Source organism: Heterocephalus glaber, unplaced genomic scaffold (assembly GCF_053883595.1).
Source record: "Heterocephalus glaber isolate CG9 unplaced genomic scaffold, H.glaber_assembly_v1.0 deba00001479, whole genome shotgun sequence".
In the NCBI taxonomy this organism is placed as follows: Eukaryota; Metazoa; Chordata; class Mammalia; order Rodentia; family Bathyergidae; genus Heterocephalus; species Heterocephalus glaber.
Genome location: NW_028258316.1, coordinates 17,397,692 through 17,413,448, shown reverse-complemented (window position 1 = coordinate 17,413,448; position 15,757 = coordinate 17,397,692). Strand labels below are relative to the sequence as shown.

The 15,757-nt window shown below is 38.4% G+C and overlaps 1 pseudogene; it reads right to left on the bottom strand.

Moving 5' to 3' along the window:
• LOC101724895 (sal-like protein 4 pseudogene) overlaps nt 1-4,048 on the bottom strand; it is a 47,848-nt pseudogene extending 43,800 nt beyond the window's left edge.
• Nucleotides 4,049-15,757: the final 11,709 nt, after the last annotated feature.

Here is a 15,757-nt window from a genome sequence, read left to right as displayed (position 1 = left end):
TGGTGTTGGTAATAGAAGGCAGGGCTTCACACATGCTAAGCGGTGAGTCTCTACCCTTGAGCTACACTGCCAGCCCCTGTGTTTCTTTTATCTACATAACATCACTACAAGTAGAAGTCAGTTCTCCCCTATTGTAGATGAAGAAACTGGATTAGAGAGTTAAAGTAACTTGCTTGCAGTCATATAACTGGTAAACGACAGAGTCAGGACTCTATTCCTATCCCTGGGCTGGCAGATGCTGAAATGTGTCCCCTAGCAGCCTGAAGATCCTCTCTTGTTGATACAGGAACCTAGACTCATTCATCTGTATCCTCTATGCCCAGTACAAGTCTGGTACAAAGTAACTTTGCAGTGCTCGGTTATGGAATGAATGTTTCAAGGGCCCTCTTGTCTCCTGAATGCAGCTGATCGGTTTTGATGGAGGTGATTGGCTTTGACTTGTTAATGGAGTGAGGTTGTGCTTTGATGCTAAGATGGCTTTTGATTCTCAGTAAACCCTCATGAGCTGCCCATGCAAACAATTAAATGGAGTCAATGTAATAGGGTCCAACCGGTTACCTTTAAACTTGTTTATAAGCTAATGTGTACATGTGGTGTAGGTTGTTAAACCCTTTCATTAATTCATTGGCCCCAACTAGAACAAGTCAGGTTTGTACCTTCCAAGTAGCAGGCTATCCTCACAAGCTGTGTACCTAATTAGACTTTGATAATCTGTATAAATTAGCATTTCCTAGTGATAAATATCACACACCCAGCCTTAAATAATACATTAGACTTAATTGAATAAATGCATATATTATGACCTTATAATGCATATTTGCCATAATTAGTTATCTTCCATGCACAAACAAACAGCAATTCTGATTAATCAGGCGGAGCAATTGTGCTACTAAAATTCCAGATTCTGTGAAGAAATTCTTGGTTTTTTCCATGATTATGTTGAATGAATTTCCAGTCTTTGGAAATGTCACTTTCTTTGGACCCTGGATTTTTGCAGTGTTGTCAAGGTCTACACTCATCTCTCCACTCCAAAAGTGTGGATTTGAGCCTCAAATCTGCTATTGACAGCTGTGATATTAAACAAGCCACTTGGCTTCCTTGTGTTGTCCCTATCCATTCAATTGATACAGCCAGCTTACTAATGTGGAAGGATTAGAAGCATCACATAAGTGGATTTTGATCATTGTTAGAGTGCTTGCCTATCATGTGCAAAGTACTCCGTTGATCCAAGCACACATAAAAAAGAATGCTATATAGAAAATATCTTATCCTGTGGCAAGCTCATAGAAGGTATTCAGTGAATGAAAGCTATTATCCTTATAAAACATATTAAATATTTTGCCATCTATGACCTCATCCCATCATGACAAGAAACATGTGAAGGCAGAGGAAATATTAATGTGCCCAATTTCAAGACAGAAAGAAGCCACGCTAGAGAGTAAATGTCATCTTTGCTTACCCATTCAACTAATAGTCATTGATCACACAGTGTCAAATGCAGGAGATACAAAGATGAAAGGACCTGGCCCCTCCTTGCCCTGGTAACCTTACAGCCTAGTGGATTTGAAGATACAATCTTAAGAAATGACTGATAGTTGTAAAATAGCCATAATAAAAATATGCACAACCTGAAATGGCAGGATCCAAGGAACAACATATTGTTTCCCAAATCATTTCCTGAAAGCCCAAAGTTCTCAAACGGATGATCAGATTTGAGGGAAAATGTGGAGGATTAAGCATTTGATAGTGGTTTAGATGTTGAAATGGTAAGAGAGAATAGTCCTATCAGACAGTGCAGTGCCATGAGACATCAAAGCAAGCCTGAGTAATTAAAAAACTGATGTACCTAGAAGAGTCTCTGTCATCTTTAGCACTATTGGTATTAGGGGGAGATAAGTGTTAGACACTGGGGCTGTCCAATACTGTATATGGCAAGATGTTTCTCAGTGTCCCTTGGCTCCACTCACTGGACGTGAGTGCTTGTAGCATCTCCCAACTTCCCACTGATTGTGGCAGGGCAGTCACAAATGTCTACACACATTTCCAAATATCTCTGAGTAGGAGATCATATTCTCTTGTGTTTGAAAATCACTGATCTAGAATGTAGATTGTAGGGGAAGGAGTCATAAAAGATGAGGCTGAAAGCCAGATCATGATGAGCTTCTTCTGCCATATTAAAATAATTTCTATTTTCCTCTTAGATGATTGGGAACAATCTTCTCATAAGCATGCAGAGTTCTGCTGTTGTAACTCACATAGAATCCACGTTTTCCCACTTTACCAGCCTGCAATTTCATTAGCAGGAATAATTCACATTGCATTTGCTGCCTGCCTCCACCTGCTCACACAAGACCTGTGATCTTTTTTCCTTTCAGCAAAAACTCCTCTTCTCCCATCCCCTTAAGAATGTGTTTGTTTTTGTTGTTAGTATGTTTTACTCAGTCCTCGAGAATTTATCACATATGCTTATGGACATAAATTGCTCTTTTAGCTTCTGCTCCCTGAAAAGCTGCTGCTGTTATGGACAGCAAAATTTCCCAGAGAAGACCAAAAAGACCTTTCTACGGCAGCTTTTCCAAGCCATGTCTTTGTGGCCCATGCTTAGCAGTCATAATGAGAAACATGGTAGAGTCACCAAAAATATTTTCAGTATAAATTTATATTTACTGGTAATCCTCAAATTCGATAGCAGTAATGCCACACATAGAGCATACCTACACATTAGAGTAGACCCTCTTTTTTCCATCTAGCTACTTCCCTTACAAACCATCAGTACTTTGGTACAATCCTTTGAAACAAATCACACAAGTACACACACACATACACATGTGTGTGCAAAGCCACAAATAAAAGTAAAGCTCTCCACCTGATCTCTGTGCCCCTGTGTTTGCGCTTCAAGAAAAAAAACTTATCCTACAGCCACAGCCCGTGGACCTCCCATCCTTCCTTCCTCCTTTGTTGTGTGAATTTTTATTTTCTGTTTTCTTCATCAAAAACCCCTAGAAAACCAGTAATTACAGAATAGACCTTGGGGGTAGAAGACAGACAGAAAATGGTGGACAAAAGCTGAACTTCCCTAGAGGGCAGCAGGAAGGGAAAAGGTAAGAAGTTTGGCTCATCCAGAAGATGCAGCAGTAGCTCGGCACTGTCACTCATTCAGCACAGCTCCACTGGTTATTGTCATTGTTTCACCAACTTCTCCCGTGTCCTCTCTGTTCCATACACCGTGGCCTTCTTTGGCATTTATTTCTGGCTCTCTGTGCACTGTACATCAGAATTTTCTCTGTTGCTTCAAAGTTTCCTACTGCTGGTTGCTACTCACCCATCAGGGGTCAGTGTCAATCCCTTGCACTATCAAGAACAAAAGGTTCTCACATGCCTGAGGAGAAGTTGCCTGAGGAGAAGTGGCTTTCCCAACACCACCCTGTTTAGGTCACATCCTGTTAGAGATGTCTTGCAGCAATGTGGACCATTTATTTATGACACACATACTGTTCCCACTGGCTGGCTCGGCAACAGATTTCAGCAATAACTGTAATACTGTCCTGTAGATGAAAACATTACTCTCTCTGGGCATTAGACTTTGTTCTTGGATTAAGTGACTCCAATGTTTGTATTTTCCCCTAGGAGAAAGATTTATCTATGCATATAGATGTCTATGATATAGATGTGGACCTATTTGTCTATATCCATAACAGCATATGTATATATGCCTGTCTATGCATATACCTTTCTATAGCGCTCTTCCTTTACCTCTGCCTCCCCATTTCTCTCTTCTTTCTCCACTTTTCTCTCCTCTCTTCTTCTCTCCTCTCCTTTCCCCTCCCCTCTTCTCTCTTCTCTTCCCTGTTCCCCTCCCATCCCTTCCCCTCCTGATCTTCTTCTGTTTCTGCTCCTTCCCCATCTCCTCCTTCTCCATCCTCTCTTTCTCCCCTTTCTCTCTGTCTCTGTCTCTGTTCCACTCCTTACCTGCTCCATTCACAGCCCATGCTACTTCCCCGAGCTTGGGCTCCAAGTGATCCATCTGTTTTCTAGAGATGCTTGCCATGACCTCTGTTTCTGGATGCAACTTACCAGTGAGCAGGTATTTCCAACAAATTGTACTTCCTTGTCAACATTTTTATGTATATATTTCTTTTTCACCATCGTATGATTTTCCTGTAAGCTGCTTCAAACACTTTGTGGAATGAGATAGGAGATAAAGAATGAATGATTCCATACATTTGATGAGTACATGAAGCAGGTCTGGAGAGAAGATAAAAACCACATGCAAATAGTGCCCTTAGTAAAAACCTGGCTGAATACCTACAAGGGAAATCAGTAAATTGGGATAGGATACTTGTAACAGCTAATGAATTATAAAAGTATAAAACATATCTTGATGAGCACTTACAGACTGTTTATCTGGCATTCTCAAAAAATGAGCTGTTCTACTTTGTTTTTGAAACGAAAGCTTATCGCTTTCAAGGAAGCACTATTTCCTTTTAAATAATTTCATGGGAATCTTTCTACATAGAAGATTGCCAAATTTTCTGAAATTTTCTCTATAGATTACAGATTGCATTCTATCTTTGTGTGATTGTTTGAAGTGGGTATTGTGAGTATCTGATTGAAAAACTTACCTTGTTCCAGTATTGCTCCGGTGATCTGTTTCTTATCTTCCAATGGCTTCCATGTCCTGAATGCTGCCTCAGGTGGGCATTGCACTTACTGGTCCCATCCATTATAGCATTGAATTCTCACAGGAGTCATCCTATTGATACACAGCTTTTGCCCTTGGACCAAATCATTCTATTTATGCTGCTTCTCAAATTTTTATACCTGTATGTCAGATGTTTCTGCATCCCTGCTTATCGTTTGAAAATCACCACTTACTCAGATTCTAATTTTCTGCTTTTCATCTTCTGTCTGTTAAAAAAACTTGGAAATTGCACTCCATAGGAGTATGTATCCAGAAAGTTGGGGTGTAAAGAAGAATCTGATGGTTTTCCTGGGTCAAAATGAATGCATCATTTCAGACTTTTCAGGCATGTGGAGGACTCACCATACTCATCAAGGTGGAAAGGCTGAGAAAGCCCAGACCCCCCTGCAACTATCTCTATTTGCAGAATTGAACTTAGCTTGGCTTTGACATAACAGCCCTTGAATGAAAAACTTAACAGTTAGCATGGAAAAAAGGTATATGCTCTTATTTAACAAATGTTGGTAGTGACAGGTAATAGGTTGGTAATAACTACTTACAATTTAATGTGTCTCATCATTTAATTAGTCTTTGCAAATTAATCTTAGACTCTCAAAGACATGCAACTGGAAGTACATGGCACTCATTTGAACTTAACACAATGGTTGAAAAAAGATTTCTAAATATTATTTGTACCTCTAAGCATATCTCAGCAAGAGAATTTTGAAACCTTATGTTTAAACCTTATGAAAATTATACTTAATCATGACCCGATTAAATTGTTTATTAGTGATTATATCTGAGAATAAAATGTATAATAAAATAAATGAATGTAGAATTAAAATGTTAATGTTTCTTGATATCTATTTGAATCTTCTTGAGTGATATGTGCTGTGAAGATATGCTAGTGAGTTAAGATGCTGGATTATTTGTTTCAAAGTCTTTTTACACAATTCTTTCTTTCTAGGTTGGCAGCCACTATGGTGGACCAAAAGAAAAAGCTATAAATAGATATTTCTATAGGACTGGAGTTTGGGGATGATAGAAGTACACTTACAGTTTGGTGTTATAGGGGGTGTTTTTATGTCAGGGCATGACTACATATATGACTTAGATTTTGTATTCTGAATCATTGCTTCTCATTTTGACTTTAATCATTGCTTCTCATTTTGATGATCTTCTATCAGTAGCCAATGGTACAGAGAATAGCAATGTAACCTTAAGAAGATAGCTCTCTATCTAGAGTCCTGATAGATTTCATAACCGGAGGGCAGCAGAGTCACCATGCTACAGAAATAATAACAACTTCAGGGGGCGTTCTAAAGATCTAGGTCTAGGTTCTAATTCCATCATTCTAACTTCATGGTTTCTTGCAAGTGATTTGCAATTTTATATCCAAATTAAGGTATTATAATTGTGCCTCCATACTGTACACTTGGGACAATCATATTAGTCCCTTGAAACTGCTGCCCCCCCCTTTCATATTTCTTCATCTTGTTGAGGATCAAATGGAATAATAAAAGCAAAAGTTCTCGATGGGCTCTCATGTGCTATATGAAAGTCAGATGAGAGTAGTATCCAAAAAGACCTAAGCAAATTTTGCCTGAGAGCTAAGAGTGAGAGTAAGAATATCATTCAGCTACTTATTCTAGAAAGTTACGTATTTTTCCTCAACCAGTGGGTTGGCATTGAAGAACTGGCTGCCTTTATCAATGTCAATGCCTGGTATCGTTAAAATTTCAGTTGCAGTGGTCACTCATTAATCCAGGCTGTGTAGAATTTGTGTTAAAATCTGATTTTAATAGTACTTTTGGTAATAGTCTTAGGAAGAGGAGCTCCTGGGCCTGGTCTTCTAGTTTATTAATTTCCTGATCTGAGCTGGAAATTGTGGTGCATCTATTACATCTCCTTTCAGGCTATTCATAGAAAAAACAAAGGATAAGATAGTTTATCATGGGAATATTTTAATTCTCAAGCTTGTTAGTCTCATACATGGTATTAATGTTAGAACTGGAAGGAAGAATTACAGATGAACTAATTCACCAATTTGCTTATTAATTTACTTCCAAAATTTATTAAGAATCTCTATGTGGCAGGCATCCTGCTAAACATCAGGGAGATAGAAATGGAATATAGGTGTTGCTGCCCTCCAAAGGCTCAAAGTCTGGAGAAATATTACACATTGTATAAATTACAATTTTTTTTACTGAGGGCAGAACAATAATTAATGGCTAGATTTAAAACAAAACCAAATAACATAACCTGGAAAATTCCAACTAAAATGTTTGTGTGTAAACTTTCTTCTCACAATTCTTTACAAGCATTTGAATATCTTTTTTTTTTCTGAGACAAAAACATGCTGTGTAGTTCATTCTCTCCTTGAACTCATTAGATACCCCAGGCTGGCTTGGGACTGAGGGTGATCCTCCTACCTCAGCTGTCCAAGTGCTGAGATTCCAGGGATGCACCACCACACCTAGACTGAATATACCCTTTTAGGATTTGTAGTCATTAGTCAACATCTGAGAGTAAGCCACGTATCTATGCTTTGCTTTTGTATATTAAGGCATCTTATATCTGCATTCCAGTTGGCAGCATAGTGATGAATAGGTAGGCGATGGAGTCTGCTACTCCTGCCTCTGTCACAGACTGGTTACGAGGATGTGGGTAATCATTTCACCTCACTGCTGTGATTGAATGTGTCTTCCAAAGTTCATGTGTAAGAAAGTTAATCTCCAATGCAACAGTGCTGAGACATGAGACCTTTCAGGGTTAACTAAGTCATAAGGTTTTAGTGTTGTTATGGGAATGGGTTAGTTATCACAGGAATGGTTTCCTGACAAAAGGATGAGTTTGCCCCCTTCCTCTTCCTCTTATCTACCCTCTGGACCTTCTTCCTTACACCACGGGATGACAAAGCAGGAGGGCCTTCGAGGATGCCAGCCCCTCCACCTTGACCTCTGCAACCTCAGAACTATGAGAAATACAGTACCTAGTTCCAGGAATTCTGTTGGAGGGCCACAAAAATCAACCAAGACACTTGCAAAGCTTTATTTTCCTTGTCTGGAAATGTGACCATCAATGCCTACTTTGTAAGGACTTGAAGGATGGAAGAAAATAAAATTCATAAAATCATTAGTACAATATTTAGCACAGACTAAGTGCTCAAAATCTAGTCATCATGATGTTTCAGGATAACTGATTCAGCCTGTGAGGAGACCTGAACCCATGTTGACTCAAACATGTAGCTACTGGATCCAAGTTTCTATCTCTTTTTCTGTATAATGAAGATAATAACATGAAATGTTCTTGCTGCTGGGGAATCAGCAATTTGCATGGCACATTACATGTAAAGTGTCTGGCAGAGAGAAGAACTTAAATGTAACCCAATCACAAAGTGTTAACAGTTACTGCATTCAATCAAATTTGACTATAATAATAATTAGTATCAATGTTATCTATTCGAAATAACTTTCTCTCACCAGACATATTTATGTCCTTGTGCACGTGTGATTTTAATACATTGGCAGACTGAACCCACTATTCCTGGATGCAGAGATCTCTGGGATCCAACATTAGAATTCTAGACATTTGCATGTATTTCATCTTTATGGAACACTGAATATGACTAAAATTCCAGTCTATGAATTTCCATTGAATAAGAAGCTGAGTGAACTATCAAACTATCAAACTATCAACTTCACCCTGTGCTTACCACCTGTGCTTACAATAATAGTGATGTCTTGCCAGAAACAAGATGAAATTTCTTTCATCAACATCTTCTTACAGAGTGTTCAGAGGATCCATGACAATAATTTGGTTTTGTGCTCTACTTTCTTGATTTAAGCAGCTGTACAAAGAGCTATGGGTTTCATTTCGTTTGGAGCTGCATCCACCTTCTGGAATATTAGGTAACTGTGAAATGGGCTATATTTAGAAGGAAAGGTCTGTCTCAGTGGCTTATGAGTGCCTTAATTCCTTGGCTGAGTGCTGCAGCCATGAGCATGCCTGCTATATCTTGGCATAGCAGTGAGCTGGAAGCAACCTGTGGCAGCACTGGTTTGCTGACCCTTAATCTAGCATGCAATCACATAAGGCATCCTGGGATATGACTCATTCCCTCACTTGGCTCAGCTAAGGACAAGGCTGTAAGTTCAGACCACTTCCCCTGGCTTTCACATATCATACCCCAATTGACCCATAAAGACAAATATTTTTAGGTCAAATACTTTTAGGTCAGTAGTGTTCAAGGCAGGGCTCTGTGGAGGTAGCTCTGAGTCATCCTAGGTGGGTGGAGGAGGCGGTTCCTTGGCCTCCAGATGATCTTCCTCTGTTTTAGGGAGAACAGCTTGCTGTATAGTATTTGGTTTCTCTGTAAAATTTCATTTTTAAAGAATATTCTTGGATATATTCATAGATTTATGTTTGGAAAGAATTCTTTGGGGTAATTGTTCAGGCTTTTCAATTAATTCTTCCACTCCACTCTTAAATAGAGTAACCCTAGGGTCCCCCCACAACTATTTAATTTATTGATTTTAACAGCAAGATGCTATTGAGGAGTGGCTTTTGTGGGGCAAGGGACCATGTTCCTTGCCTCATTATTTCCATCAATGCCCTTCTAAGACATCCCTGTTGTGTGGAGCCTAATCCAAGGACTTTAGAATTGTAATGCATGCACAAATCAATTGATTGTTTTATTAAAATGCAGATTCTGATCCAGTAGTTAGGTATTTGTACCAAGGTAGGCGTTTCTGGCAATGGTGATGTTGCTGTGGACCATCCTTGAGATAGTAAATACAGTGCGACTGGTGTAATGAACCCAGCCTTCAGACAAATCTCCCATACTCCATTGCTAATCCAGTTGTAGCTCCATATAGAAATTCTTGGGTTGGCTAGAGTGGGCCTTTTCCTTCTCCACCCCTGCCAGACCAGCATTTCCCCACAGTGGAAGATCACCCTGTTAGCAAACACTTGGGTTTTATCTCTTATAACCAGAGGGAGGTGAAGGTGGGACTTCTATTGACCATCTACTACAGCAGAGTCCTGTGCAAAGCACTTGCCATTCAATATCACATCAAATAGTAAACATTTTTTTGTGAAGCACAGGCTCAATAGCCATCTCTTATTTGAGGAAACTAGAGTAATAGAGCTTGTGCTACAAAAATGCCATAACAGTCATCCTGGGGCCTTCTTAATGATTGCTATTTAGTTTTTAATGTCTTGAATATATACCTTCTCATTCATTCCTATGAGTTTTCCAGATCGCATAGCTGGATTATGAACTAGTAAGCAGCAAAGCAAAAAAAGATGGTATGAGGCTGCGCCTTCCTCAGTGATGTCATTTATATTTGCCAAACCGTTAGATTCTATCTAGAAAGAGTAATGGATCTTTCAAAGAGTGCGGCACTGGCATGATGTCATAGAGTAGTTTTCAAATTTAAGCTTGAAAGTCATCTGGAGAATTTGTTAATTCTGTTTTGCCAGCAAACATAGGGCGGACCCTGGGAATATAACTTTGAGACAGTGACCAGGTTGTTCTGATATGGACGGCCACAAAATGACAATTTGAGAAACACCAGTCTGCCCGAAATAGCCCTGGACTAGGAATTAGGAGACCCACAGAAGAGACTTGGCTATGAGGGGATCCCCAAAGGCCATTTCCAGCCTCAGTGTCCCCATATTCAAAGGAGACAGTGTTAACCCCAAGCCTCAGTTCATTAGAATTACCTGGATAGTGACTGAAACTATAAATACCTGGACCTTGTCCCTAGAGATTTAGATTCTGAATCTGACCGTTGAGCATCTGTTTCTTTTTTTTAAGCTTCATAGCTGATTCTAATACATAGGAGTTTGGAACAGCTGGATATTGATATTTTCAAACTGTGCTTCCCCAAGAGATAGTGTAGGAGCCCTTGAGAGCCCATAAGCTTACATCTCTCCATCAGTTTTCCCAAGGCCATGTGGTTGTGGACCTCTTTCAGGATGCACAGGGCTGCATTCAGTATTCATGAGCACAACAGGCATTTGTATATCTCTGGTGCTCTTGGGAGTAATGCAACAAAGCAAAAGTCACTTTTATCCCTGGTTTTCATTACCGGTATTTGATATCAGTGCTACTGCCACTGGGCTTCATGTATTCTCTCCTTTAAATTTTGCAACACCTCTTCTAGGAAATTAGTATGCTTGTTTTACAAATGATGAATCCAGCCCACCAAGGGGACTAAGACATCTTCAGAAAATTTTATCACTGGGCTGAGGCTTGATCCCTGGTCAACAGAGCCCAGAAAATCCACTTTTTCTACTAAATTCTCAGAACCAGTTGCCTCTCTTAATTCTTCTTAATAGAGCCCTTTGAAGAAAAGGGCTTTAATTTTATCTCATTACTATGAATGGGTCAACAACTCCAGAACCTTTTACTGGATTGGGTGAAGAATTCTTTAGGGAAAGTCACACTTTCAAATCGATTTATTTATTCAGCATCGAGTGCTAGGCTCTGTGAACTCATAAGCTGTCCCCCTAGAGCATACATGGATGGAAGAGGCATGTTCTGTGATTCCCTAAAGTAGTATGTAGAAATTGTTTGTCTGTGTTAATGTATTTTTTCCCTTGGGGAAATATTGCACATCTTTCAAAGACTGTGACTTCAGACGCTTAAGCATCAGTAAAGTATTTTTCTAACTCTTATGGTCTGAGATTCCAAATAAGTGTTACTTGTTCACTTGAGAGCTTTCAATGTGGGGTCCAGAAGAGGTCATCGTTCTGCTCCTTTTCCATCCAAGAGCTCAGAGACAGTGTGGTGGATGGTTAGAGCAAGGTTATAGGAGGAGGTGAGGAGTAGTTTACAAGTCCCTCAGACATACTTGTGGGTACTTAAAGGACACACTGTTTCCTTCATCTGAGCTTAAGCCAGAATATTCCCATCTTCAGAGGTAGAACTTATCTTCTCTCAGTTTTGTCACCTTAGAACTGGCATGATAAAAATTATCTTCTTTGGTTATTGTGGGAAATAAACCCATTAATACACATTATGGACTTAGAACACTGGCTGATACATAAGACATGCTCAGTAAATACTGTCAATAGTGTCAATGAAAGTATTGTCATTATTGGTCTATGCTTTCACATGTGGGAGGAGAATGATGCTCTGGCTTTCCTGTGAGTATATGAATCCTCTGTTAAAGATATCCCTCAAGATCTTGGGAATTCTATACCTGTCATTCTGCAGGTATTCTCTGTAAGCACACTGTAGGGAGAGAGGCATCTCTTTATCCACATTAGAAAGTAGATGAACTATCAGAAGATAGGTAGGTGAGCCATCAGAAGATATGGTAGGTGAGCCAGTAGATGTTGTGAGGAGCTATTTAAAAGGGTTTAAACTTGGAGAGTTTAGGAGATGTCAGTGACATTTATTCAATCATCATTCATTCACTAAATAGACATTCACTAAGTACCCTTAGGGTGCCAGTTGTCCTGTGAGACACACAGAGATGAATCAAGTATAGGTACTATTTGTTTTCCATCACTAGATCTTAACAGAACAAGATCTCTGGTTTCTGTAACCTCATCTTCCTAATAACGTTGGGATAGAGACAATGTGAAAAGCAAGAAGATATCTGTGGTATTTTCTTTATCTGTGGGAGAAAATCACTCACTGGTTTTCTATGTATTTTACACTGGGATTATGAAAGAGACAATTTTCTTTTTTATAATTAACTTTATTGGTACATTTTAGTTATACATTATGATCACGTTCATCATTGGGAATTTGTACCTGTCTGTATACGATATATCTTAGTTCTTGTTTGTTTTTTCCCATTCCCCTTCCTTCCCAAACTGAAAGTGTAAATGAGGACTGAAATTTGTTATAGATAATGTGAAATAGGGAGTGAGTCAATTTTCATAGAGAAAAATATTTTAAAAGTTGAGTTTCTTTCTTTTGTGTTGTTGTTTTCAGGCAGCTTACTTTGAACTGATTCCAAATTTACAAACAAAAGTTGCAAGGATGTATATATAACATCACTTAAATTAATCAGTTATTAACTTTTTGCTACAGGGTATGGGAAAGGGAACATTATCAGAACCCCTGTGGTGGGTCTTGGTCTCCTGTGAGCCACTACAACAAAAAGCTGATAGGAATAAAGACAAGAAATGAGACTTAGAGAAGAAGCTGGGTTCTGGGCCTGATCAGTGCTGCTCTGGGCAGCAATGACAAAGGCGTCCTGAGTTTGAAACTATTTATTGGGTTCATGCGGCATATCAAATGACTCAGAGGGTGGCAATAATCCTAAACTGATAAGGATCTTATAATCAATGAAAGTATCAGATATTGTGGAGGGTGGAGGTAATCCTACGATGGGGAGGATCTTATGCTGATGAGGATCTTAGGGCAATGAGGAGTTTAAGTTTATTAGGACAGTGAGATGAGCAAGACATTCTTACAACAGTAGGTGGGATGAGTTAGGCTGATAAGGAATTTGTCCTTCCCCAGGTGAAGCCTTTCTCTTTGTGTATTATTACTCAGTTCTCAAAGAACCAGTATATCTTCAACTGATATAATCTTGCCCTTGAGCTTCACAGCATCATGGACTCTTGAGGCCTCAAACAGCCTCAGCTGTAATTTAATTGTGAAATTATTTTTTGCCAAAATTAGGTAGAATGGCTCCTGACATTACTTCTCTCAACCACATACTGTCTCTTCTGATCCATGTGAAAGTTCTATATATCAAGCCCCTTAGGCCCCTAAATACTTCAGCATGTTGAAAGAAGGGTTCCAAAGTTCTCAGAATCTCAGGAAGTTTAAGGCAACAAGTTTATGAAGTAAGACAGAAAAGAAGAAAAGAAATTGCTTCCAAAAGAAAATATAAAAGCATAGCTTAGATAAAGGTGCACACAGTAGTCACATACGTGTATATTTGGAAACATTGCAGATTAAGAGAATAGAGGGATTTAAATTACCAACCTTAACAAAGAGAACTGAGAATGTTCAGTGTCCAGGCCATGCACTGCATTGTGACTGTGAACAGGTTTGACTCCCTCCTTAACTCTGACATTTATAGTAGCCCTTCTATGCTGTCTCTAGAGAGAATATCCATATAAATACCACAAAAATAAGAATGCAAAATAATTTATGAGGGAAAATGGCAAAGTTGACCTTTAAACCATTAGATAAACTAAAGGGCTCCTGAAGCAAATTAAATGGAAACACCTCCAGGACTGTTTTCACCCAATTTACAACTACATTTCCTTTCTGCAAATGTGCTCAATGAGAGCACATTACAACACCTATTTAAGAGGGTCCTAAAGTAATTCTTTTAAATTGGTTCTAATGGTCTTTTTAAGACTCAGTTTTTGGAAGGAACAGAATCAGACAAAGGTGTTTTAGTGACCAGGCTTCCAGACCTCTTTCACTCTTCAACAACTTTGTTGTCTGAAGCAGTTTCATTTAAGGGAGGGGAGTAAGGCAGATGAGATGTTGTTTGCATGATTATAATTATGCAGAGCTCATCATGCTGTCCTGAATATTAAAGGTGATTGATCATGTGGGTGAAGCATTTAGCATAGGGATTGGAGGACAGATATCCAGCAGTAAATGGCATTTTTTTCATTTATACCTATTCAAAATGTGAGAAAAAATAAAATAGAATCTACTTTATATAGACCCTAATGAGGTAAAAGTGCTCCTGAAAGAAAAATTTTGTATTAAGAAAGACTCGGAAATTGTAGGAGAAACCTCCAAGAGAAAAATTATTTGTTCATATTAAGAGAAAAATATTTCTGGGAGTTAACAGCACCATTGGAAATACAATGCAAGGAAAGGCAGGATGTTCCAAACTATAAAATAAAATGAGGTTTTTAGCTATAGAATAAATTTTCTATTTAAAGCTTGAGATTTCCATCCTTTTAAAAATAAATTTTATTTTACCCCATTTCCTCCTCTCCTCTTATGCCCTCTCCCCTCCCTATGTACAAAGCTTTGTTTCCCTTTTTTTCCTTCTATTTTCATTTTTTCTCCTTGTCCCTTCCATCTTTTTAAAAAATATTCAGACTTTTAATTGTGCCCTCACAGGCAGACATTAAACCCTTTTCACAAATTCCACAAAATTCTGTATGTCTAGCACCCATGTCAGTATGTCACACATAGGAAATGCTCAGAAAGAATTGATAGAAAGCTATTATTAGACCCAGAGAGGGCTCTAATAAAGGCTGGAGCTTAATAGGGCAGACAAGTGGAATGTCCATGCTGGAGACAGGACTTAGGTGTGAGCCAGGGGAGCAGGAGGCTGTGTGAGTTAAGGAGATAACTGATTTGTAACACAATTCTGCCTATTTATCTATGATCTATTAACTTGTTCTTATCAAATCATCTTTACCAAACTTTTACTATGAGTTAGTTACTCACTGACTAGTAGGGGTAGATTTATGGAATCTGTGAAAAGGACTTAGGAGAGCATCAAAGACTGGTCTGCCCTTAATTAGGGCTATGCATATTATATTTTATATACACAATTGTGTTATGATATATTAAGTTTTTCAAAATTCAAGAAAAATAACAACATAGGAAGGTACAAGGAAAATTGTACAGATCACTTAAATGCTAACTGCTATTAACAGTTTGTTGAAAATGCTTTTGAAAACCTACTATTTATTGTGAATACTAATGCTCTTTTTCTATTTCGTTTACTACACACACATTGCAGAATTTTACATATATGAGATCATGTTATTCGTGCCTCCTTCATCTACATTTTATACTTTCCAAGATGTTATCTTTCCATATCAATAAATGTAGAACCACAGCCTCCTTTAATGATATTCAATATTTGTTCTTAAATTAGTCAATGTCATACTGATGGACTTTAGATTGCTTTCAGATGTTTATGTATGTGTTTTTTAATTTTCTAAAGAACACTATGATGAATATCCTTGTATCTTTAGAATTTGTCCATGAATCACCACAGAATTAATTACTAGAAGAAATCTTGCTGTGTTATTATTGCCTTTCCTTAAACAAAGCTTTTTCTATTTCATATACTTTCTCTTAAAAAAAAAAAAGACATTTAGATCCAGCATACAATT